We start from the raw sequence: 23,904 nt of genomic DNA on the forward strand, positions 1-23,904 counted from the left end.
CCTACCTTTGTTTGATCAATGCTGCCTATCTACAAAGACCAGACTTCCCAAATTTTGCCAGTTTTTATCTACCAAGACCAGATGATTATCTATGAGACTTGACAAATCACCCAGAGGATTTTATGTTGATTCAACCACCACTGCTTATCACTGGCAAAATTATGACAGCAAAAAACCAAAAATTATTGATTACAATGAAAGACCATACTATAAAAGGAGGCTGCAAACCAAGGTTCAGTGGAGCATGGAGTGAGCAGTGACCCCTCACGTTCCCCAGTGCTGCTGGCTCCATCTATATAAAATAAAGCAATCTAAATTTTGCTGAAGCTTTTTGTTTCTCATTTATAACACACGGCACTAATGGGGTGATAACGATGCTGAAATTTCAGCCCAGCTCCTCAGCCACGCTGGGCTGGGAATGTGGAGAGCAGCTCTGCAATAAAAACCAGCTGCAAATGAGATTTCCCTGCAGCACAGCCAGAGGAATTATCCCTGCACCTGTGAGAAGGAAGCAGAGGTGCAGGAGCTGCAAAGCAAGACACAACTTTGGGAAGGATGGCAGAAAAAGCCTCTGGTGTAGAGCCAAATGCAAAGCTCCTCTTTGGGAGGCAGCAGGAGGGGGAGGTACTGACCCAGCCATGGAATATTTCAGTATTACCTCAACAGAAATCAGTCTGGGCCTCTAAAATGATTAAAATGAGTTCCCAGTGATGGAATGGCTGCAGAACATGCTTTTAGCTACTATTATAATAAAGTATTTACAGTCTGCAATTCTCCCACTTCTTGCCACACAGCCATCACGCAGGTGGTAATAAATAAAAATATACCATTGTGAGGAGATTTAAAAAAAAAAAAAAAAAAAAAGCCCTGGAATATATTCATAGTACATATCTTTACAAATGTAGGCAGAACAGAAAGCTCATTTTGTCTGTCTGACGTCATTGCTCTGTCCCCTACTTGTTTGAGATGGGCTGTGCATTCATTTTCCACAAAAAAGAGATGTCAACTGAGCTGAGAAATACTGTCAAGCACGCTGCCCTGTTGTCTTATCTGCTAATGCAGCACTAATGTAGCATGGCATCATTATCATCTCCAGCCTGTGTCCACTGCTTCTCTGCCTGCTGCTTGTAATCTCTGCCTGCTGCAGCTACTGAACAAGATTTTTTTTTTTTTTGGTTGTTCCCACTCTGGCTCATCATTTTGTCAATCATTTTTTTCAATCAGCAAGATAATCTAGGAGCATCAGGGAGAGCTGAGGATTGTCAGACCTGCCTCAGCCTGGAAGTGCAAGTGAACCACCCAGGCAGGATGGAGAAGTCCAGAGGAAGGCACAGTGGCCAGGGGGAGGAAAAGGCAGCAGCAAGCTCTGAACTACCAACACAGACATTTTTCTCATCCAGCAATGAGTGGATTTATCAGTGGCTATCACTTCCCATTTCTGAACAAGCTCTTTTCATTGGCACTTGTGTAAAAATAGAGCCAGCACATGGAGCATCCATCACCTGCAGCCCCTTCTCTGAGCCCCCAGGGTTATTGTGCTGCAGCAACTCCACTCTGGCTCCCTTTGGGGATCAAACCTGACTGGAGGTTCTTGGAAGGAAGAGGCAAACTTGTGTGCTCAATTCTCAAATGAATGTTTCCCAGTTGCAAAAAAAAAAGGGTATAGTATAGTATTTCAGACAATACTATGTTCACCTGCAGCACCCTTGGGATATGAATAAGTGCAAAATGCATGAATCCTCTTTCCCAAGTTAAATTCTGAACCGTGGTAAATACAGAGGGATTAAAAGACAAATTTATTGAAGACAAGGAATCTGTGCCCCATGGAGAGCAAGCACACCATTTATATTTCACAAAATGGGGCCAAACAGGGAGCACTGGGTGGGCAAGGAGCAGCCACCCTGCTCCTATGAGGGTGCCTGGCAGTCATTGAGTGCCTGCACTCTGTGGAAAGGGAACAAACTTCCAGATATTTTCCTCTTCTAAAACTTTCACAAGACAAAAAAAGATTTTTATTTTTTTAGGGGCTTCCAGATAGAGGAAGAAAAATGTGGAAAATCCAAGTATGTGTAGTTAGAGCAGGTGACTGATTTAAATACAACACAGCTTGGTTCAGGGAGATTTAATTTCCTTCAACAGTTCCAGACAGTGCAGCTCACAGTCCCTTTTCCATGCAGCTTCCTCACCACATTGAATTCTGCCTAGTTCAGACACCTCACCACCAAACCCTGCATTCTGAGCCACCCAGATGGTTGTAGAGCTGAGAAAGAGAAACATTTCCACAAGCAAAAGGTCTCTCTGAATGTGTTTTAGAAGGATGGAGAGCGAGCATGACAGATTGCAGGGCAGCCCCAGTTTGTCTCAGTCGTGGTTTTGCACAAGTCAGCCCTGCTCATCACATCCTTCACATCCTGGACAAAACAACTGCCTCAGCTGGGTGTTTTATGGGGAGGTGGAAATGCCATCCAGAAAAGAGAAATATTCATAGAAAGAAAGAGTCAGCGAGCTCCTCCTGACAGTGATAATAAACAGAATAGTCTGCAGATAAAATAAAGAAGCAAAGCCAAATCCTAGTTCATTAAGATAGTTCAGGAAAGAGCCTAGAACTGCAGACTGGACAGTTTTTGAAGACCCACAGAAAGGCTGCAGGCAGTAAAAAAACATTCATTTTAGGTGGAAAAATGTTGTTCTCAAGAGTACTAAGCAGGCAAATCCCAAAGACACCAAAAATGCTGCATAGACATAAATCAGCTTGGGAGAGGAGTAACACTGTTGTACTGCTTCCAAGTGAAGGAATGCACAGAACCAGGTTTTTCCCTTCCATTAATGCCTTGAGAGGTTCCTGAAGAACAACTGTAGTATAAAACCTGCTTATTCAACCTCCAGATTATTCCAGAAAAATCAGAGATTTGTAGGAGTATCCACATTATTCCCTAATCTTTGCCATACTTACATTGTGCCCTTTGGCTACCAACAACAGTAACACCCTGACCTTTTGAGCCACAGACCTAAAATTCCTTTTAAAAGCACAGACAGCATTCATCCTCATGTTATATGGGCTGGAAATCTGCAGCAAAATAGAAGTTATTTGTTTCATTTTTGTGACAGCAAGAATAGGGCAGGATACCCCATAAATACAGACACACATATATATTATATACCTGTAATTTAATAGATGTAACAACACTTCTTTGGTGCCTTCTTTGGTTGAGAAAAGCCCAGTGTCAGAGCAATCTGGAGTGCAGTAGTTTCATCCCATGAAAGTGATGATAAAAACTGGAAATGTCCCATATTACCAGGGAAAAACTTTATTTTAAATATGCTCTGGAAAATCTGGAAATCAGTTCTTGGTCTTCCTAAGGGGAACTTCTCACATGGGCATAGGATGCTCTTTTTTCTCCCCCAAACCTTGTCTGCACTGTACCTTAATGTCACTGCTTTTTTCTTTTTATGTTTCCCTTCATCGAGATACTATTCTAAAATTTCCTCCCATTTTGTTCTGGATTTAATTTTGCAGTTTTCTTCCCTGTTCAGTTGAGTGTTGATTCAAGGCACCTCAGCTTTCAAGAGATATGTGAGGCGAGGCTCATCATTTTCTCTTCAGAAGAATTTTATTTTATTTCATTTCATATGCTCTGGGCTTCAGGCTCAGCTACAGTATAACTGCAGGGGGTTCATGTTTAAATTGAGCTGCATTCCTTTGGCTGCAGGAGTGGGTCTAGGCAGAGGAAATGCACAAATCCATAAATAAGGCTTGGCACGATTTCCCTGCTCTGCTTAATGCCGACATTTGCAAGCTCTGTTTTCCCAAACCTCTCGCTTCCAAATTCCTGCACCTGCTAATTTGTTAATTCTGTTTTCACTGAGTTTAGACTTATGTATTCTTAATTATGCTAATGAAGAATAAACTATTTAAAATATTAATGTTCTGCAAACCTTAAAAAGAAAACAGTTAACAAATACCTCGCCCCTGGGGTCTGTCTTAATTATTGGATTCACAGACCAGTCCAAGGCATTACTTTTTCTCTTGAAGAGATGTCCTGTCCTCCCTTTCTCCTTTCTCCTTCCTATCAGGTCTCTTCATGCAGCCTCATTTTCTCCTTTTCTGTCTGACCTCTGTTGGGAGGAAGACCTTGCAGTTAAATGAAAATCACCCCCAAGGTGGTCACTATCTCAGATGTCTCCACCAGTTTTTTTGTCCTTTCCTGGTGTTGATGTCTCCCCTGCAAGGCCCTGTAAAGGCTCCTTGCCCTGCTGCCTTCCATCCATCCTCCAAACCAGTGTCTGGGAGATCCTGGGGTGCCCCAGAGCTCTGTCCCCTCCTGTTCTCTCTGCATCCCCCAGGTACCTCTGCCAGGCAGGAGAGACACAGCTCAGGCAGAGGAATGAGGCAGGAGACAATGTGTGCTAACTGCAAGGCAGGAGCTGAGCTCTGCTCCTCGTGCACCCAAAATTTCACCAAATTCTCCTCTCCCTGAACACTGCTCTGCACACCTGGTTTATGCTTTCCTGGTTTCTACCTGTGATCATTGATAAAAGACTCGTGGTAATCATAAAAGTACTGGGGTTTGTATAACCAGAATACTAAGGTCTGAAGTGAAGCATGAACTCTAGATAGAGGAAGATATATGATTAAATCATTCTGTTTTAAATCCCCCTGTTATGAATATTATGTTTTCTAAATAAGTTGTACATAATACCAGTTTGCAAAATCAGACTTTCCAATAGTCTGATAAATTTTGCAAAATCAGACTTCCTGATCTACAAGATCAGACAAGATCTGCAAGACCAGACTTCCCAATTTTTGCCATTTTTATCTACCAAGACCAGATGGTTATCTATGAGACTGACTGTCACTCAGAAACTTTATGGATGTTTATTCATCACCACTGCTTACCTGACAAAATTATGACAGGAAAAAAAACTAATTATTGATTACAATGAGAGACCATACTATAAAAAAAGGCTTCAAACCAAAGTTGGATGGAGCATGGAGTGGGTGGGGACCCCTCACGTTCCCCAGTGCTGCTTTGCTCCATCTATATAAAAAAAGCAATCTAAATTTTGCTGAATATCGAGATCTTTTGTTTCTCATTTATAACACTACTTAAACCATAGGTCAGATCATGGCAGCCATGCACCAAAATTGTGATTTACTGCACATAAAGGGATGGTGAGTGCTAGACCTGCAAAGAGGAAATCTGCCCAATTGCTTCATTTACCCAAACAACAACTACCTGCAGAACATCCCTGGCTGCTTGGGGTTTCTTCCTATCTGTGCACTCCTGATAAAAGCTGTGCTTTTTATGCTGCCAGTCTTTCCTGAATGTCTGTGTGGAGCTGCTAAAACTCAGATTACACCGTGTGGGATATCGTTCTCACCATCTCCCTGACAAGGCAGCATTGTTTCTTACAGGACAGATGGCTCACAAGATACTGATCTCTGCCAAGGGAGCAGCACTGCACTGTCTGCAAAGTGCCTCTGAAGTGACTCTGAAAGGAGCTGTTTTGGCATTAAGATTGAGATGGAGGATAAACCACACACTCCAAGGAGCAGGCCATGTAAGCAGCATCACTCTGAGCACTATCAAGGAGCTGTTTCACCCCAGGAGAGCAGCTTTCCCCAGGGTTTGTGCTCCCCTAACTGCTCACAGCCTGCACGACTAGCCTAGATGACAGTCATGCCATGCTTGTCACTTCCCTGGGAGTCTAGCCACACTTGCTGGGGTTTATTTTCAGCCCTCAGCTTTGGGGAGCTCAATAATTATATGAGAATGTGTTCTCCTGGGGGAAAAAAAAGAAAAAAAAGTTTCTAGCCTCTAGGGTGTGAAGTAAAGAGTGTGAGTCACAGAGTGAACTTCATTGATGCAGAAACCAGACAGAAAGTGTCCCAAATTCTCTGGGTTTAAAAATCTCCTAACTTTAAGTTTGCAGATTTGAAGTTTGGGACAGAGAGGGGAGAAATGGGTGTTGGAGCCCATGGCAGTGCTAGAATCACAGAAAACAGAATCTCAGAATCACAGTACAGAAACACAGTCATGGAACATCCCGAACATCAATCAGTCCAAACCCTGGCCCTGAACAGACACCCCAAAAATCCCACCCTGTGCATCCCTGAGAGCCAAACACTCTGAGCTCTGTCAGGCTTGGGGTCATGAGCATTTCCTAGGAGCTGCTTATTTGGGGATGCAGGATCTTCTCTGCAGGTCACTGCACCTCCTCTAAAGTCCTTTCCTGTCTGGAAAAAGCCCCATTGTGATCCTTGCAGCAGGGGATGTGCCTGTGCTCTGCTCTGGCAGCAGGTCAGGGTGACAGAGGCATTTTGTGCACTGACTCCAGCCCACACACTCCAGGGATTGCCTGCTCTGCTATTTATAAAGCTAAAAGGGTGTTATCACTCAGTGCAGAAGCATCACTGGTGTTCTCCATGAAGGCAGTTTTGGAAGTCCATTAAATCATTCCAGCTAGATTTCATCCACCCTTTTTCACATGGAGAGACAGAGGATCCCTTTGGCTCAATCCAATAAAGCAGCCACCAATTTAACACCACTTTTGGCAGAGGAGAAATGCATTTCTGTACAGGCCAGCTTACCAGCCAAGGCCTGCTGAAGCTTCTCTGCTGCAAGACACCTCCATTACTGCCATGCTGAGCTTAAAATCAGCTGAGAAAATGTGCTGCACACTCAAGAACTTTATTTAAGCACAGTCATAACTGTGGCTACAGGCAGAAATGCAACCAGAGTGGATATCACCAGACAGACACTATTTTCAAAGGGCCCCTCTCCTGCAAATCCTGACATGGGGAGTCCTGAAAAACAGGAAGAACCATCAACCCCATTTTCTAATGGAAGCAAAGCAGGAGGGACTTCCAACTTCTGAGAGAATATCCAGGGCAGTAAAGAACCTTGTTCCATCCACACCTTAACCACTGACTGACAGCTGAACCCCTTGTGGAAAACTGCAGTGCAGAAATGAGACCTGCTGATGTTTTCCCTGCTGATGTTTTCCCTGCTGATATTTTCCCTCAAACAAGAGCAGCAGATGTACAGTGATGATGCACTGCTGGTCTCTTCTGACAAATCCTCATTTTCTTTTGGTTTCCTCTTGCTTTTTCATCTGAAAGCTTCTGTCCTCTATAGCTCTGAAGGGTCTGAAAATTCAGGTATCTGATGCTTACAAAGATAGAGGAGTTAGCAGACAGCCTGGAAAGGAACAAAGAGCTTAGAGAGGTTTGAACAGTCCCATCCATCTCAGTGAGGGGTTTAATCCTGAGGCACAATCACTGCTGGTGACAATTCCAATCCTTATACAGGAGAGGAGATGGAAAGTTACCAGTTTGCATTGTTTTCCTCTTTAGCATTCTCATTATCCTTTTTACTTCCATGCCTGGATGGTGCTTGAAGACACCCCCACCCATTTTGCCCCACCTAAAAGGTGTGACATAAATAAAACTTGTACAAGAAATGAGCTAAGATTAAGGTGTTCACTTAAGGTGTGCTGTGACAGGAACCTGTCCTGTTCCTAGAATTCATTTTTTGCTTCTTCTTATTTTCAATAAATTTCACTGCACAGCTCTCTTCTTCAACATCAGAAATATTCTTTCCAGATACAGAAAAGCAGATAGTGTCAGATTAAAAAAAAAAGATAAAAAAGGGCTAAACCCAGCTTGTATAACAAGCAACTGGCAAAGATATTAAATCAAGACCTGGGGATTTTTCTCCCCTCATTCTTTCAATGGGCACTGGCATAATGACCATGTACAGCTCCATAATTTCAAGCTCTGTGGTTAGTTTTACACATTTCCTTGTTCATGTAATTAGCTGTTAGCATTCTTCAACATTGTCCATTAAATTTTATTACCAGCAATCTAGTTTTCACAGAAGAACAGCAAAAATTACTGCAGAAATAATATGCATGGAAGACATGTTACATGCATCATCACAAGGGAAAATTGTGACTTCCCTCATATTCTGAGCTGTTCCTAGATAGACTGTGTGATTGATTAAAATACTGAGTCTGACCTTGCTTCTGTCACAAATCTAAAATTAATTCTTTGACTCTTTAGGATTACCCTGCATCCCTGCTAGCTTAATTACACTTGGATTCATCAAAAGTATTCAGGTTCACAATTTCTTCAAAACCTGATTTTTCAGGTCCCTTTGTGTAACGATACTAAAGGAATGAGTTTGTATTTAGTAGCTAGTTACCTGTATATGCATGAAAAAAACCAAACCAAAACTAGTTTTTTACTCTGATGAACTAAGGCAGGTACCTGAACTAAGGCAACTCAGGGTCTCCTGCAATTTACTCTTTCCATGATCCTTAGTAAGGATCCCCTATGGACAATCCAAACATTTTGTGTTTCACAGTGTGCAGTCTGGAGGGATTCCAAGTTGAAGATGCTTCTCTACCTCAAGTCTTTTCTTTTTCTTCTTGGTACTCTGGATTTTATTTCATCCCTGAGGTGTCTCAGAACAGTCCACCCTCTTTCAGTCATTGATGATTTATTTTCCTTAGCAAAATCAAAATATTTAGCTAAGGGTCTATTCTGCACCTCAAAATTGGTATTGGTGGGATTTTTTAAAATATGACAATTATTAGCCAGTTTCCCTTTATTTGTACTTTGAGTTCTCTGTGGAGTTTTTAATGACAGCAGCACTCAAACTCCCTTTGGATGTGCTGGGTCAGGTGAAGCAAACAGTGTCCCACTTGTGAGATGTCCTCTGAAGCCAAAAACCTACTCAGCAAAAATCCTGCCAGTCCCAAACCTCTGCTGGCTTAGCCAGGAGACCATGGATCCCCTTCCAGGATTGAAGGGCCTGGGTGGAAGAATCTGGACTCCTCCAAGAATTCCCCTGCATTTCAGGAGAGCTCCTTGTGAACCCTTAGCAGGATAGTCTGGACTGTCACACTGTGACTGACAAATGTCACTTGGCTGATGTTTCAGGTGGGAAAAAATCAAATGCTATCTCTGTGTTTCCCAAATTTGCACCATTTAATTAGTGGTTTGTCTGCAGTTTCTTCTGCCTTCACTCAGAGCCAGGATTTAAAAACACATTAAGGAAATGGATTTTCTCGTGTTTTTGGTTTGGTTGTTTATTAAATCTCATCTAAAATACAGAAAGTTCAGCAACACTTCCAGCTATCTGCTAAAAGTGAGTAAAATGGAGATGAATCCAGCTAGCTACAAATGAATCCAGCTTTTAAAGCTAAACAGTCCAATAGAGAATTAACACCTATATTATTGATACTTTTAACCCAATAGTCAAACTCCTGTGACCCTCAGTGCAGCACTAACTGTCCAACCAAAAACTACTGCCTGAAACTATAAAGAAGGAAAAAGACAGAAAGAAACAACACCCAAAATCCTCCATCTTGTCCCATACCCATTATTATATTATAAAAACCTCACATTTAAAACCTTTCACAATATGAAAGCACACACTTCTATTTAACTACACACCTGTGATTTTAACTCCATCACTCAAATTTGGAAGCTTCTCCACGGGCTCAGGTCAAAAGCAGTGTTCTACAGGGGGTCAGTGTCAGAAAGCACAGAAAGCTCAAAAAATTCCAGTTTTCTGGGATCCACTCCCTCCCTGGAGCAAAAAAACCCAAATTGTCCACTCAGGTTTGGGCAGTGCTGGGCACAGCACCAACCCAGCTCCCAAACCTGCTCCTGCCATGGCTCAGAGCAGCAGGGACATCCCTGTGGCACTGCAGCAGCAGGTCTGCACTTGCATAACTCAAGGTGACTCCTCTTCATGGACTGCATCAGCATCAGGCTGCAAACCCTGAGGGAAGGCAGCATCAGCATCTGCAGCCCTGCAAGCACCAAACCCCAGGGGAAATCCTCCCTCCTCACACCTGGAATGCAGGACAGCACCTCAGGGGGTGTTTGCAGCCTGCTGGGCTCAGGGCAGAGCACTGAACACACCCAGGGAAGGAGGGATGAATATTGCCTGCAGAGACACCTCCTACAAGATATTATTGCTTTCTATTAAATTGAACAAAAATACCCAGGTTCTGGAAACACTGTCTCATTGTAACACCTGCATGATTGGATGAATAAATCTGTTTTAATTAACTGCCTTTTTTATAGTAGGCTGTAACAAAATATTGTGAGAAAGTGAGAGGCTGATAGTTGGCTTTGAGATTTCAAATAACCCTCTCCTAATTAAATCTGTATATATTTATCTGTCATCTTGGAGCACAAAAGCACTTAGACCAATCCATTCTTTTAACTTCCTATTTGCTTTTCTAGTGTTAGTTATTAATTTACTATGCTCTTCCTTCACTTTGCCTCAGCCAGAGCAGAGCCAAATTGTTCCAAATGCATTTTGTGCACTCTAAATTTCACTCTGCTTATGCAGATCCACTTGTCTCACAGACTCCAGTGACAAAACTCCTGACTTCACAGCTAAAACTGAAAAGAGAAGTCACTATCCTGGACTCCTTCCTGCCTCATTGCACTTGTGATACCATTGACTAGACTCTCCAAATTAAAACTCTCCTCCAGCTCAGCAGGGAAGGCATTGCAAAGCTTTGGGAGCACATCAAAGCATCTCTGTGCACTGCTGCCCATTTCATGTGCCACCAGTGGGGTCTGTCACATGCTGCTACTCAACTTCCTCATTTCTCAGCCCCAAAGCTGCTAAGCTTTGAGTTAAGTCTATTTTCACCTCACTTCTGGGCTCTGTCTCCCCTCCCCAGCACCCCAAAAAATAGGAAAAGAGAACAATGAGGAGTATGTCTCTATCATCAGTGGTGCTGTGCTGGGCTTGGATGTGTGCTGCCTTAGGGGGAGCTTTAGAACCCAATAAAGCACAAATCTGGACCAAAACATGGCCATCTTCTGATGCCTTACACATCTCTGTGCAGAAATAGGGTGTGGGGTAGCAGGAAAAATCGAGGGGGCTCTGCAAAGGCTCCTTTGGCATTGCCCTGGGGGTGAAGATGCTCAGGTCATGGAACGTTCCTGGGCTGTGACAAACACAAACAGGATTCACTCCTGCCACAATCACACTCTTTTAATATTTCCTTTGAGCTAAAGCTGTGCTTTTCTGCCCCATAAGGTGTCCCCAGCTGCCCAGAGGTGAAAGGCAGTGTCAGCAGTGCTACAAACACATCCTGGCTGGTCCAATGCCAGCAGGGTGTTTCCACCAGGAACAGCCCATTGCTTTGCAGCATCCATCAGTTCTCAGGGATTCAAGCACCCATGCAAAGTGCACTCATGCTCCAAACATCTGCAAAAACAGAGATGCTCCAAATAAAAAAAAATTTTAAAAAGGTATTCAAACACCCATTGTGTCTCCAGCATCTCCACTGCACTGAGGAGATCCATCTGGGATAGGAGAATCCTGCAGCCTGAGGAGGCTGTTTCCACAGTGCATTTTTCAGGTGCAGGATATTCTCTTTAGCAGCAGCTCTTGAGAATGATAATTGATCCATATGGATTAAACAAGAGTGTTGGATGAAAAACATTAGGGTGGGCCTCTGATTCCAAACCAAAAAAAGAATTTAAATGAGGCACAAACAGGTCTACTTATGTGTTGGTTAATTTGGAAACAAACAAGTACTTTTTGAACAGCATCAGTTATCCATGATACTTGTAAATGTTCTTCCCTATAAAAGACTTCACTTCCACTGAAGAACTGCCCTTACTCTTCACTTTTCACATTTGAAGCCTCAATTCTTTATGACTTGATTCCCCATTTACTACTCACAAAGGCATATTCTGTGTGCTGAGATTACAAAAGATGAATAAAATGGGAATCCATCCATCACAAATTCCACACAGCAGGATGGTGCCCCTGATGCATCCACATTTTTAGTAGCACACTGTTCGTTTGCTTCTGAGCTAATAAACTGAACTCAGTGACAGCTTTGTGTGGCACAGCCTCAAGGAAGGAAGAAACCTGACTTGGGCTTCTCAATCTTGCCTGATCAGGGGTGTGCTGCTGTGTTTCCTTGCCTGTAAAATGGGTGGAAATGCTGCTAATCTATCCTTAACTCCAGGCTAAGAGGCTCAATCCATAAAAGCCGATTTAAGCTGCAATATGGGCACAGTAATGATGCCATTAACATACTTCACATTTTCCGGAAGTGAACAAGAACTGAAAACCTAATTTGATTTATTTTTTTTTTAACTCTGCATTCTCTTCATAATGCTTAAACATTTAAGCACAGGAAGATGCTCTGGCAGGACCCAGTGCTGTGTGGATGCTCTCTCTGCATGCCCCAGCTGTTCCCACTCAAGCCTGGTGATCCTTTGGAAAGGGAGGAAAACCCACCCTTAATGTGGCTCTCACCTTGCCAGTATGAGCAGAGGGCATTTGAAAAGGCTCTCAGGCTCAAGCATCAGTGTCTGGATCAAACAGACCCACATCTTGTGGCTGCCCAAAATCTCCTACAGGCATCATAGAAAATGAGAGACAATCTACAAGCTGGCAAAAGCACGTTTGGCCAAACATCCATGAACACCAGAGCCATTTGAAGAACCTGGATCAAGGTCTGAAACAGCCATCAGCAAGAAAAAAAAAAACCCATGAAACAATGTTGTTGCTGTGAATAATCTGACAGCAGAGATTCCACAGGTGTTTGTGGTTTTATCCCGGTTTAAATGTTGGAACAATCAGGCACAGGATCCTCTCTCAGACTCAGGGCTCCAAGTTGGGCAGTTAAAGGACTTCAGCCAAGCAGAATAATCAGATTAAAGGACTCTGAGAGGGGCTCTGCAGCAGGACTGCAGGAATCACACCTCTGTCACTTTGAGCAACTCCTTAGTTCCCTTCACCTCAGGCTGCCACAGCACAAAACAACACAAGGCATTTACTCCCCATCTGTAACCCAGTGTTTGCAGAGGGCTGAGCCTCAAATCCTGCCCAAACTGCTGGGCTGAGCCAGCCCCCAATCTGGGAGGGACAGAAGGATGCTTCCCAAAAGGTAACTGGCACCAGTCACATGTGCTGCTCCACACACACTTCTGGTCACTGAGGGGAAGCTCTCTGAGTGCAGAAGCAGCAAAAAACAGCTCTGATGATAAAAAAGCCAACCCACAGAACTGGCCTGCTCTGCACAGGTCAGTGACACAGGTGAAAAAGTTTTGTTTCCAGCTGGTTTTTGCAGGAGACAAAGATTAATCCCAAAATGTACAGGAAGGTCACAGCAGCAACATCACTCTTTCCTTACAACCCAAATGCTTCACCCTGAATTTTGGTGCTATCACACAGCGTGCCCTAAGAAAGAATAAAAATAAACTTTTCAGAGAACAGTGAGAACATCTGAAATAAAACACTGTTCTTCATGCCCAGATCTAAATCTTGCTGAAGTCAGTGGGAATTTTTTAATTTCCCACTGCTGCTCCTGTGCTCACAGAAGGGCCCTTCAGTTTTCACCAACAATCCAAGCCACAGCCAGCCCCAGGACTGGTAAGAGAGAAGTGGCTGATTAGAGCCACAATTCCCTTCAGCCTGGCAAGAGCTGGAAATTCTGAGAATTTAACTCAGCCTTGGACTGGAAATGTCCCTGAGCAGGGACCAGGCAGAGCTAATAACTCTGACAAATCTGATCTTTATTCCCCACAGAAAGACCAGTGCTGGTGGCCCAAATCCCAGCCTCTCCTTGTCTTTCCCCAGCTCTCTCCTGAGAGGTTTAACTACCAGGCTCTTGGATTCTCTAGATGCTCCTCTTTGCATAAATAATTAAAAACTTTGGGAGCTTGCTGACTGTTATGCTTGAAGACTGGAGTGACATACCAGGAACCTGTAAGATTTTTGTAGGACAAAACCACCTATTTTAAGTTTTGTTCCATTCACAAGTGCATTCAAATCTTTGGTAAAATCAGAGGACAACCCAGGAATATTTGTTCCTCTTTGTGTTCCCTGACTCACTCCATAGGTGTATGGCCAGTGCAGATGAACTATTTTTGACTGGAGATCATCAAACCCTTGTATGTAAAACACTTCTACAACACCTCTTCCTTCCATCCACTGCAGCATCCTGCATCTCTTTTCAGCTAAGCCACTCTCCATCCTTTCTTTTCCCAAGATATTTCAGCCAGCCAGGGGTTCATGTGGCTCCTGTGGACAGCAATGGGTTTATTTTTGGGAGGGGTGCCTACCCTTCCCAATTCCATTTTGTGCCAGTAGCTGAAGTGATGGCTTGTTGACTGCTGATATTCCTACTCCTGTCTTTGACAGGCAAGGCTCCCACTCACCAGCTGCTCAGCCTGTTTGATTAGGTTACAGACAGGGTGCAGGGAAAGCTGCAGGAGAGAATGTGGAAGTGGAGATGTGCCGGCTGCGCGCAGGCGCTGCTCCACAGGACCACAGCAAACCCCTCCCAGCTCCCAGGGTGATCCCAGCACCCTGCAGGTGGGGAATGCTGGATACAGCTGGAAACCAGGGAAAAAGCAGCCCTGAAGCCTTGGGTTTCTCAAGGACAAGGACAAGAAATTCTAACAATGATTAAACACCTGCAGGGTGTGTGAGAGATGTGTGAGTGTCTCGTGATGTTTTGCATAAAGCATGTTTTCAAAAAGGTGTCGCTTTCTTGGACCAGTGAGTCTTTTCTATTCTGTTTTGCATGTACTACCCTACATATATAAGTGTAGTGTTTCTTTAAATAAAGTTCTTTCTCTTTCTGCTTCTCCATTGCACAAGGAACTATGTTGCATTATCCTTTCCATTTCTCCTACAGCCAAAATGCAGCAGGGGAAGAAGTCAGAAGAGCTGGGAAGGTACCACTCCAAACCTGGCATCAGCTTAAGATCCACAGAAACCCACAGACAAATGTCAGAACACCTGCCCTAACACCCCATAAACACAGAGCTCCAGGCTTAAACAAAGATGTGCATTTCAAGGCAGAAGCTTAGACCTTAAATCAGAGAAGCTTGGAGCCCTTTTCCCAGCTACAGAGTATCTCCCTGCCCTGGTCTGGGGTCAGCTCAGGGACTCTCCCAAGAGGAAAGTTAGTCTTTGTTTTCCTGCTGAAGAAATGAGATGTTGCAGCAGAAGCAAACTTTCAAGATTTTTCAGAGGCTCAGTCTGCTCTTCCCAGATGAGGATCCCCTGATGGCATTGCACAGGACAGAAAGATCTGGGAAAAGGATTTTCACTATAGCCCCAGCAGGGACTTTGCATCTTTCTGTTCAAACACTCTGTGCTCTCCTGCCCTCTTCCATAGATCACATCTTACTTCCTTTGTCTACATAACCTCTTCTTTTCACTTAGAAAATCCCTCTCTTGCAGCAGATGCTTCTCTTTGAATTTGAGCATTCCCAGCAGTTACTCAGGGACCCCCTCATAGCCCCCTGTCCATTCAGGTCCCTGCTTCCAACTTGACCTCACAGGAGAAATGGGTGACAAGGCACTGACATCCTAACAGTCCTTATTATTCCTCTTGCTCCTATTATGAACAATTTTAGGGCATTAGGACAATTTTATAAACCTGGAGGTCTTTCCACCTGGAAACTTTCAAATACCCCAATACACATAATGCAGAGATTTCCATTAACTGCAGCTCCAGGCTAAGTGAGTGATCAGCACCTCCATTTCCTAATGCAGCAAAACCAGAATGAACAGGACACAAAGACTGAGTGAGAGAGAGGAATTATTTCATCTTGTTGTCCCAGGCAGAGCCCTGAGCCCCAAATGGCTTCATCCTCTCACTGCTTTTGTCAGTAAGGCTTCACACAATGGAATTCTTGCAGCTTCCTATGTTAATCCATTAATACCTGTGAGAGCAGGCTGAAATCTCTACCCTGGTTATCACTCTGGAACCAAAATGCCCAACAAAGACTATTCCACAAGCTCTATCCTTCCCTCTTTATTTTACTGAGCAGAAAGTGAGTTGCTGTTTTAGCAAGCTGTGCATGTCAGAGCTGGGAGAAGAAGGGAATGGATTAAATCCATGCTCCTTCTATCCCAGGGTGCCATCTCTGGTGATGGGCAGCAGTCTGGGTGCCCTTCTGCACTCTCCCTGCAATTCCTGACAATTCCAGGGAGGCAGAGGTTACACACAGACCTTCATCTTTCCTGTCCTCTCTCTGTGCTTTCTGAACTTGCCTCATGTTTTTCAACCTGCTCATGCTTTTGCCCTCCACAGAATCCTGTGGTAATCAGCATTACAATTTAATTAGCAGACATGATAGGGAATCTATCTGACTCTATTCAGGTGCTTAAGCCACTCTTTCCCAAACAGTGAATCAGACTGCTCTCAAAGGATGAAAAAAGGGATGCAGGACACGTGAGAGGGGCCAGGAAATTGCTTCAGTTCTCACTGGAACATGTTCACAGCACGTGAAGAGGGAGAGAGAGGGAGAGAAGGGAGAAGGGAATAAGGACAAAGCATCTTTCTGGCTTGAATCCAGAGACTGAGCTGAGAATAAATAATAATATGTGTCTAATGAGCTACCAGAAACACCCATCATTCCCATTAGCAGAAACCATCCTGCTGCCTCAGTCAGGTCTCCTATCATGGGTGTGTGACCAACACTGTGACCACAGTGCCCATGAAATATATCTGTGACCAACACAAAGTCTGATGTGCTCTAAAGAAAATAAAAAATTGAGAAAATGAGGAACCAAGTCTACCTGCTACTCAAACACAGAGAGAAATATTCCTGGTGCCTCCAGTTCCTTCCCAGCCATGACCTCACAGAAAACACTGCAAGCCACACTTCACTTAGGGACTACTCACTGCCTTCCAAGGCAAGAAATCTCAGGGAGAGCACAACTTTTGTGTTGAAGAGCTCCAACACCACAGCAGCTCTGTACCATGATGATAAAAGCAGCCAGAACAGGAGGCAGGTTATCCAGCAGGGAGGCAGAGCTGCAGGGAACTGATGCTCATGCAGCAGCAGGAGGGGAGCAGCCCCAGCTCTCCTCATCTCAACTCTGGATGCCAGCACATTTCTTGCTTCCCCAAGAGGGAACTTAACCTAACTTAGCCTGAAAACACACTGGAGCGGAATGGCTGCGAGAGCTGAGAGGAATAACAGCCCTGGCCCAGCTTTCCAACACTGCAGCTCCTCTCCCAGGGACAGCTCCATCCTCCCTGGAGCTCTGACTGCACTGGGCATCCAAGAGGAGCTGGCTGGCAAGGTGCTGTGTTGCAGAGATTTGTGCTTACTGGCCATCTCCCTTGGCAGGAAAATCAACTGAGAGCAGCCTCTGCCTGGCTCTGATTTAGTGCTTGTCTAGCTAAGAAAGCCACAGTTGTTTGAAAAACACTGACCTGCTCTGGTACTTCTTAATCTGAACCACACCCTGGGTCTGGACCCCTCTGCAGTTATTCATACCAGCTCCACATTGCTTACCAGAATTTCAGGTTCAGAATCTTTTAGGAATCATTTGCTAGCTTGTGCTAATTTTTTTCCCCCCAAATTGGATTTTACAGAGGCTCACATCCATCCCTGGCAGCACCCTGCCTGTCTGGGACAGGCAGCACACCAGGTTCCCAGCTCCCACTGTCTGAAATGTGCCAAGTGCAGGCGCTGAGAAGAACCTGCTCACCTTTGTACCAAGCTACCAGCCCAAGAAACTGCAGAACTCTGTGTGCCATACCTGCATTTGGGCACTCACTCCACACAGGTGCCTCTCATTCCAGAGATAAAAGACCATGGCAAACCCAGCTCCCAGTTTTTGATGGCTGCACCTCATCTGAACTTGGTGATCCTTGCTAAACAAGACTTTACCAATGTCTCATCCTGCAGGTTGGCTTTTTTCTGCTCTTCTCATATTTTCCTTTCTCTGTCTCTAGCCAGAAATGATTTACATGTTTGTTTACTCTGAGCTACATTCATCTGAGTCATTCAGCAACCCTCTACCCACAATCACATTACAGCAAATTTGGAACTGGAGTCTCAGGGAGTGAATATTATGCTGTTGTCAAGATGAGAGTGGGGGGCCATATTCTGCCACTGGGTTTCAGGAAAAACTGACTTTTGCAAGCATGTCAAAATCCAACAGCCTCATAATCCCCTGTGCTCTGCATTTCTTCATAAAGAAGGAGAAAATACAGGCAAATAAATTACTCTATATTTACACCAGTTACAGTGTAACAATTAGTAGGATTTGGCTCATTTTGTACAAATTATACTACTGTACTTGTAGGAATAATCTATTCTGTTTCGAACTAATTTTAGCTACCCTTGACTGCTCTTCCATCTGTTGTAGAAAAAAAAAATTATTTGCACATAGCTATTGTGAATTTTCTTCTCCAAGGTATGTTTTCAAGAACTACATCTCTCAAAAAACAACGTAATCATATTCTTAGCAAGACTCATAGCTCAGCTGACAGTACCTTGTCTATTAAATCCACAACATGAAAAGACCTCAGAATTGACATCCTAAGGATTTTTTTAAGGTTGCCTGAAATAAATCTTTGCAGAAAGCAAGCTGATCAAAGAATTTTGAGCTTTTGCATTACCTTTAACGCAATTCTAGAAGCTATTCAGAGATCCTACCAAAGCAGGAAGAGGTTGTGAAAAGTAACAACACCTTTTTAAAAACAAATTACAAAACCAATGAGATTTCAATACACTACAGTGAAAGCCATGCACATTAAAAGAGAAATCATTCTCTCAGAAGCCCAGTAATAAAAGTAAGGACTTTTGTTCATGTTCTATGCAGTTGCAAGATATATTAAGACTGACCAGAGGCTAGTCTCAAGCTCAAGTCCTTTTCCATCTAGTTTCTCTTGCTTTAGAAGAAAAAACAACAACAACAAAAAAAAAAACAAACCAAAAAAAAACCAAGCAACAAACTAAACCAAAAACCAGCACCTCGACCTTTTTTCTTTACTTTTAATTCTAGAGATGTGCTCTGTAGCAGTGTCTGAGGTATAGTTCTTGCCTAGGAAGCCTTGCACCTATCTGGCAGTGTATTGATCCCTGCTGCAGCTGAGAATAAAAGTACAAGCAGAGGGAACAGCAAAGCCCCACCACAGAGAGCAGTGGGCTCCCAGGAGGTCAGGGGTGTTGTGGTCAGGGGAAGCACCTTCATGTCTCCATCCACTAAAGGTTTTGGGGCTGAAGCATTTCTTCAGCTGGTAATTGCTGCCAAGTTGCAGGCAGGGAAAGCAGGAGCGAATACTCATGGCCCGAACAGAGTGACACATCTGATAACCCCCAAATGGGGGCTGCTTTCCTGCTTTTCCTCGAGAAACAACACTAGATTCCTTTAGAGGGAGTATTAGTCAAAATCTCAGTTCCTTTAGTCTGCTTTGTAGCACCCTGAACAGGCATTTGGCTACAAGTTCCAAGAAACTGCCTAAAGATACCGCTTTAACTTCTGAAAAGCATTTTTAAAGCAGCAACGCAGTAATTTGCATTTACACAGTACCTGCCTGGCTGAAAAGTGCTCTCAAGGGCTTCTGAGCAGCTTCACGGAGCCCTGGGAAGCAGTGACACAGGAGATGCCGTCATTAAGGAGAAGGCAATCAACTCCGAAGAAGACTGAGAGCCCTGCCCAGGATCAGGCAGGATGTCCTCAGAACAGAAAAACCCTGCTCAGCTCTCCCGTGGGGACAGGCACCGTGACCACAAAGACAATCCTCTTCCCAAAAATCCTTTCTTCCAGCTTTGGTGAGTCCCTTCATAGTCGGGATATTCTGTGCTCCCTGATCCCCTCTTGCATTCTGCACAGGGCACTGCATTACATAAGCTGGCTTTGTGACCGGGCACAAAACTTAGGGTTTACATCTGACCGGCAGAAGGATCAAAATTTTTTTTACAATACAGTGGAAAAGTTGAGAAGAAGTGATCAAACAGACTGGGAATTCAAAGTGATGCTGCTCGAGAATGCAATACCCGACTGTTCAACCATGTTACCTTAGAGCACGGCGAATTTAATGGGAGACTCGCACATTACCATATTCATAACCATGACTAACAAATCTGTTGTCAATGCCACCAAAAATATCACACACAGAATGTTTTTATACCAAAGAGACCACTGAAGTCACGGCTCCATAGTAAACAAATGAACTTATGAAGAGTCTTGAAAATCAGCCCTTTTCTCCTTTTTTTTTTTTTTTTTTTTTTCCCTGCGGAATTTGATACACTATAAACTGAGAGATGCCTGGTAGTTCAAAGAGGGGTCGATAAAAAAGGCGTTTTTCTCCTGCAAGCATTACAGCAGAGAACACCCCTCCGGTATCACTGTCACCTCTCCCATGCTGAGGGCACGTGGGTCACCCAGACGTCTCACAGCCAGATCAAGGGCTGCCCGAAAGAACAGCAATTTAACTCGGCATTTAACCCGCTCTGCGAGGGTGCAGGTGGTCGGTGCGTGCTGTCATTTAGGGCAAGGGCAGATAAAAACCAGCAACGTCCCCCGGGATGCGATTCCCGTCAACTCCCGTGGGGGAGTGCGGCCACGCATCCCGTCCAGTCCCGCATCCCGTTCAGCCCTGCATCCCTCCAATCCCGCATCCCTCCAGTCCCGCATCCCGTCCTGTCGCGCATCCCCCCGGCTCCGCATCTCTGCCAGTCCCGCATCCCTCCCGGTCCCGCATCCCTCCCGGCCCCGCCGCCGGTAACTTCAGCGTGCGCAGCGCTGCCCGCCGGGGCAGGCGGGTGCCGGTGGCTCCGGGGGATGCGGGCACGGAGCGGTCCCGATCACCCGCGCCTGGCGCTCCAGAGCTCGGGGCTCCAAGTTCCGAGAGTGCCCGCGGGGCTGTCGGCCCCGTCCCCCCGCCCGGTGCGGTCCCCGCTCACCTCCGCGCCGCTCCGTCAGGCGGAACCCGCCGGGGTGCCCGCGGGCCCGGGGCTCATCCGCGATGCGCCGGCCGCCCCCATGCCGCCCGCCCGCTGCCCGGCCGGTCCCTACGCCGCTGCCCGCGGCCCCGCGGCTCCGCGCCGCCCGCGGCCAGGGCAGGGCGGCCGCAGCATCGCCTCCGAGCCCCGGCGGCGGCGGGCAGGGCTGCGACCCGCCTCCCCAAAAACCCCGCCGGGAGCTCCCCGCGCTGCCCCCGCCGCCTCCGCCCGTGCCTTGCAGGCAGCCGGGCCCGAGGAGAGCCGAGCTGAGCGGAGACGAGCCGAACCCAGCGGAGCCGAACCCAGCGGAGCGCCCGGGCACACGCCGCGCCCCACGCACCCGCTCACGGGCACACACCGCCCCTCGCGCGGAGACACCCGCCCCGAACACGCACACAGCGACACGCACACCCTGTGCACAGAGACACACACCCCGCACGGACACACACCCTACACACAGCGACACACACACCCTGTGCACAGAGACACACACCCCGCACGGACACACACCCTACACACAGCGACACGCACACCCTGTACACAGAGACACACACCCTACACACAGCGACACGCACACCCTGTACACAGAGACACACACCCCGCACAGACAAACACCCTACACACAGCGACACGCACACCCTGTACACAGAGACACACACCCTACACACAGCGACACGCACACCCTGTGCACAGAGACACACACCCCGCACGGACACACACCCTACACACAGCGACACGCACACCCTGTGCACAGAGACACACACCCCGCACGGACACACACCCTACACACAGCGACACGCACACCCTGTGCACAGAGACACACACCCCGCACGGACACACACCCTACACACAGCGACACACACACTCTGTACACAGAGACACACATCCCGCATGGACAAACACCCTACACACAGCGACACACACACCCCGCACGGACACACACCCTACACACAGCGACACGCACACCCTGTACACAGAGACACACACCCCGCACGGACAAACACCCTAAACACAGCGACACACACATCCCGCACAGACACACACCCTACACACAGCGACACGCACACCCTGTGCACAGAGACACACACCCCGCACGGACAAACACCCTACACACAGCGACACGCACACCCTGTACACAGAGACACACACCCCGCACGGACACACACCCTACACACAGCGACACGCACACCCTGTACACAGAGACACACACCCTACACACAGCGACACGCACACCCTGTACACAGAGACACACACCCCGCACAGACACACACCCTACACACAGCGACACACACACCCTGTGCACAGAGACACACACCCTACACACAGCGACACGCACACCCTGTACACAGAGACACACACCCCGCACAGACAAACACCCTACACACAGCGACACGCACACCCCTCACAGACACACACCCTACATAGACACACACCATACACAGAGACACGCACACCCTACACACACTGACACACGCCCTACACACACACCCTACAGACAGAAACATACACCCTATACACACACTCTACACACAGGGACACACACCCCGCACAGACACACACCCTACACACAGCAATACACACCCTACGCACAGAGACACACATACCCCACATACCCTACACACAGACACACACCCTACATTCAGAGATACACACCCCGCACAGAGAGACACACACCCTACACAGACACACACCCTACACACAGACACACACACTCTACACACACACTCACACTCCCATTCACAAACACTCCTTCACACCCCCACTGGTTTGGGCTGGGGGCAGAGTTAATTCTCTCCCCAGTATGGGTTGGGTTCAGGGTGAGGATGGTGTTGCTCACATCCCAGAGCTGTAGCTGCTGCTGAGCAGGGCTCACCCCAAGCCAAGGCTGTCCCATGCTGTACCACTGAGCAGGTGCACAGGGACAGAGCAGAGCCAGGACTGCCAACCTGAGCTGGCCAAAAGGATCCCACAGTGCCCTGCCAGTATAGGAGCTGGGGGAGCTGGCCAGGATCACTGATCACATGTGGGGGACAGGCTGGACACCTGTCAGCAAGTGGCCTTTGTCTGTGTTGTGTGTGCATCACTTGTTCTTCTTAGGGTTTATTCCTGTCTCTCTTTTGTTACCTCCCTTTTCATTACAGTTGGATGATGATGATAGTATTTTATTTCTGTTTTTTCCAGCCACTTTGTCTCATGGATGTCAAAGTCTGTCAGACAACTGATTGAGGCTCCTAACTCCTTTAAAGACAGACTGAACCCAGTGAATTCCAGCCTTCACTTTTTCCCTGGCCAGGATAGCTTGCTATGGCCAGACTAAGGAACTTTTCCTCCTTCCCTTCCCCACCAGGTTATACTGGGGTTCACTTCTCCCCTTTCTGCACCTCAAGCTGAATGCAGGACTCCCCTGAGACCAGGAGAGAGGAAATGACCTCTGGAAGGAGCTGGCCAGGGGAGAGCTCACACTGATCCTGCCTCCACTGTCCCACTGTGACATTCCCACAGGAAAATCCTTTATGGGCAGGACCACACCCACAGTGTAGCTCTGTCCCCAGAGTTCTGTCATGGGCACAATATCACAGCATTAAACCCTTTTTCCTTTGTAAGCACCATAACTGCTACAATGAGCCTTTCTTACACTTCATGCTCTGAGCCTGGATGCTCAAGATCCTGTAATTTGCCTTATAGACACATCAAACCCATGTCCTGCCCTTTTAATGATCAAAATCATGTCCAAACTCCCCTAAATTTTGCTGTGATCTTGTTAAAAGATGAATAATGCATGCTCAGACCCTGAATCTGCTGTACCTCACTCATGCTTCCCTTGAGGAAAGGGTTGACTTGCTACAGCCTGTGCACTCTGTGTGTGACAGAGATGCAGCACCTACAAGGAGAAATGCAACCACAGATTAATGGGGCACAAAAACATGACACAGACAATGCCAGGCTCCATGGCTCAAAGTTCCAGAGCCCACCAGCAGCCCTGTCAGGGAGGCACCACCTAAATCAGTCACTGCATTGGGACAAACTCTTCTTCCCCTGCCAACAGCACTGGAGTCCACTCAATATTTTATGGCGCAAATGTTGCCCTCCCCATCCTCTGAGGTTCTGAGCAGCACTGAGTAAATAATTCACAGCAAATCATT

At 46.2% G+C, this 23,904-nt stretch overlaps 1 protein-coding gene across 1 annotated transcript in view; it reads right to left on the reverse strand.

Annotated features, from left to right (window-relative positions):
* TRPC5 (transient receptor potential cation channel subfamily C member 5) overlaps positions 1–20,935 on the reverse strand; it is a 90,176-nt gene extending 69,241 nt beyond the window's left edge. The window contains exon 1 of the mRNA XM_079318758.1: positions 20,723–20,935. The gene's annotated coding sequence lies outside the window, so the exon portion shown is untranslated. The remainder of the gene's footprint in view (positions 1–20,722) is intronic.
* Positions 20,936–23,904: the final 2,969 nt, after the last annotated feature.

The sequence above is a fragment of the Erithacus rubecula genome (assembly GCF_903797595.1).
Source record: "Erithacus rubecula genome assembly, chromosome: 15".
NCBI lineage: Eukaryota > Metazoa > Chordata > Aves > Passeriformes > Muscicapidae > Erithacus > Erithacus rubecula.